Consider the following 2,846-nt stretch of genomic DNA (forward strand, 5'->3'; position numbering starts at 1 on the left):
CATTTTACCGGAAAAGTGATCCATGAGCTTTTAAACAGCACACAGAATAAACAGAGAGCAGGTTTTCTTCATGGTAACGTGTGTGTTTAACAGGTTAAAAACACGGATAAATCTCTGTCACTGTTTCTGTTTGATCAGAGTTATTACTGCGCACATGTGCAGACGCGCAAACAGCTGTTAGAGCTGACTGACAGATGATCCAGAGGTGATCAGCTGATGCCGTTATCACTGAAACACGTCGCTTCATGTGACGCTCTGAAGGAGAGGATGTCCCATTGCTCTAAAAACGAATCTCCTCCATCCTCTCTCCTCTCTTCATTTCCTCGCGTCTCTCCCATGCATCTCTGGTGGGAGGGACTAAGACGCAAGTGAATGACGCAAGTGGAGGAAGGAAGGATGGAACTTTGGAGCTTTGAGACGCACCCAGAGACGCACCAATTGTGTCATCTTTGTTGTATGGCCTCTGTCTTTTTCTTACTGCCCTCTGCTGGTTTGGGGGTGCAGTGCAGTCCCTTTTATCGCTTCTCAGCACTGCTTTGGTTTGTTTAATCTTCATGAGACTAAAGCTGCTGAGGAAATGCAGACAACAAGGGGGAATTTATGTTTTTGGTCCTTTTGGTTGAAAAGCACCCTCAGAAAGTGATGTTCCAGAGGCACCTGAACTCTAGGGGGACAGTCAGAACTACTCTCTGGCCTGAATAGGCTCAGAGGGGTCAGGGTATTGGGATCAATGAGGAGCATGAGGAACTGTCTGATGATACATACATACATACCAACACAGTGAATGTTTTAAAGGAAAACAAAGGTTTGTAACGAAAACTGAAAGAGTTTGGTCAGAAAGCCTTGTGCACAGAGCTTTTTCTGCTGTGGAGGACAGAAAGACAAACTTACACCTCTTCAATGGTTAAATCTGGTTTCCACAACAGCTCAGTAGGAGCAGTGATCTCGTAGGTCTCACAGAAATCCCTCGGTTTCCAGTTGATAAATTTATTTTCCCACCACTTAAAAGAACAAGATGTAAAGTTCAGTTAGTTGAGTCATATGGTCTTTTAACAAAAAAGACCAAAAAGTCAAACAAAAAGTCTTTAGAGTGAACTCACCATCATCATCCAAAAGTAAGAAACTAATTCCTGTTCCTTTTCTTTCTACGAGGAGAAACAAGAAAGTCCTGATCAAGCCTCAAAGGTCAGATAAACCTACATTTAATTATCATAAATGCCAGCAACAGCTTTAAAAAAAACATTAGCAACAACAAAATTCTGAAAAAGCTGAGTCATGTCAAAGAAGAAGCAGGAGAAACTATGAGTCATTATCAACAGGTTAGTCACATGAGTGAGTCGAAAAAAATGAGCCTCCAGAGAGGATTTCATCATCTGCACAACATGATATCATGAGAGGATGAGAGAATCTGGAGAAACCTCTGAACAACAGGGACAAGAACCAAAACTATGACCAGATGGACCTCAGGCAGCTCTGCATTAAAAACAGACATGACTCTGTTGAGGAGATCACTGCATTCATGAAAACAGACATAACTCTGCAGAGGAAATCACTGTATCAATAAAACAGACTTTACTCTGTAATGGAGATCCTTGAAAACTTTTGGGAACTGAAGAAAGTTAGGGTTAGGGAGTCTTTCTAAAATAATTCACAAGTAATTTATGTTAGAGACAAAAGAAAGGAAAGACAAACTGACTGATGAGAAAGAATGACTGCTGTGTTGAAATTAGTGGATAACTTGAGGTCTAGAAACTGGACTTCATCCATTGGTCCATGGTCCAACTAAACACAGAGTGAGTTTGAGATCTACTCCCACAGACATTAATCCATAAAGCAGTAATATGGCTTCGGCAGAAGACAAAAAAAAAATTAATTGAAGGTTAAAAACACTTACCACGTCTAAAATGCTGTAGAGGTTTATAAACAGCATTACATTTGTGGGGCTCCTGATATGTTTGGTTGGGCGGGTCCAGTAAAACTTGACTTTGTCCGATAAATGAAAGTAATTTACGATGTTGGTATGATTACAATGATCTGGCCAATCACCTACAGAGAAGACAAGACATTTTCATTAAAACAGTAATTTCCCTGTAAAAGAAGCAGTCATTAAGTCTGACTGTAAACTGGAGACCAGTCACTTCATGTTCCTGTTCCTGGTTTGAATAAAACAGTTCTGTGAACTGCAGTAACTAATGACTGAGAAGAGTCACAAAGCATACAGTGACTTCTTTTCCAACTCAGCATGGCAGAGTGTGTGAACATAGCTGTACCCAGAGTCAAGAGGAAGATTGAACAGAAGAGCAGCTTGTGGCTTTAATTCAAAGAAAATGACTGAACATTAAGTTTTTCAGTCAGCTCCAGTGTTTGGTCAAACGAGCTAAATGTCATGGGAATTAATCAAAAACTTGATAACTGTGAACAAGATTACATAAAACAGTCTGTATTTAATACAATAAAATTTGAATAATAACCTTCATTTATGAATCACTTTAACAAATAAAGGATCATACCTTCCTCAGAGTCGTACTGATCATCAGGAGGCTGAGTGTGATTGGAGCTGCTTCCACCTGACACAGAAAGAGTTCACAGGTTTTCATGTTGTCGTTATTTTCATGTTTATGTATTCAAGCAGGCTTTTGGAACCACAAGGTGAAGGTGATCAGCAGACCTCAGGGACCGCGGTGGAGTGTAAATATTTAAAAGGTCAGGTACTGAGGTGCTGATCCATGTAAAGATTTAAACACAAACAATAAAAATTTAAAATGAAATCCAAAATAAATGAGAGGGTCCAGCTGCAGACCTCCACTCTCAGCCGAATAACGGCTGCTCCAACGAATCGGAAGCCA

General features: G+C 40.3%; 1 long non-coding RNA gene across 1 annotated transcript; it reads right to left on the reverse strand.

The window, feature by feature from the left end:
- Window positions 1-897: 897 nt before the first annotated feature.
- LOC141784557 (uncharacterized) lies at window positions 898-2,019 on the reverse strand. Its single transcript, XR_012597443.1, has 3 exons — window positions 1,895-2,019; window positions 1,101-1,145; window positions 898-1,001 (listed from the first exon to the last, which is right to left on the reverse strand). It is a non-coding gene; the product is annotated as an uncharacterized LOC141784557 (long non-coding RNA).
- Window positions 2,020-2,846: the final 827 nt, after the last annotated feature.

Source organism: Halichoeres trimaculatus, unplaced genomic scaffold, assembly GCF_033239565.1.
Source record: "Halichoeres trimaculatus isolate MK-OKI-2021-1 unplaced genomic scaffold, fHalTri1.1 fHalTri1_scaffold_22, whole genome shotgun sequence".
In the NCBI taxonomy this organism is placed as follows: Eukaryota; Metazoa; Chordata; class Actinopteri; order Labriformes; family Labridae; genus Halichoeres; species Halichoeres trimaculatus.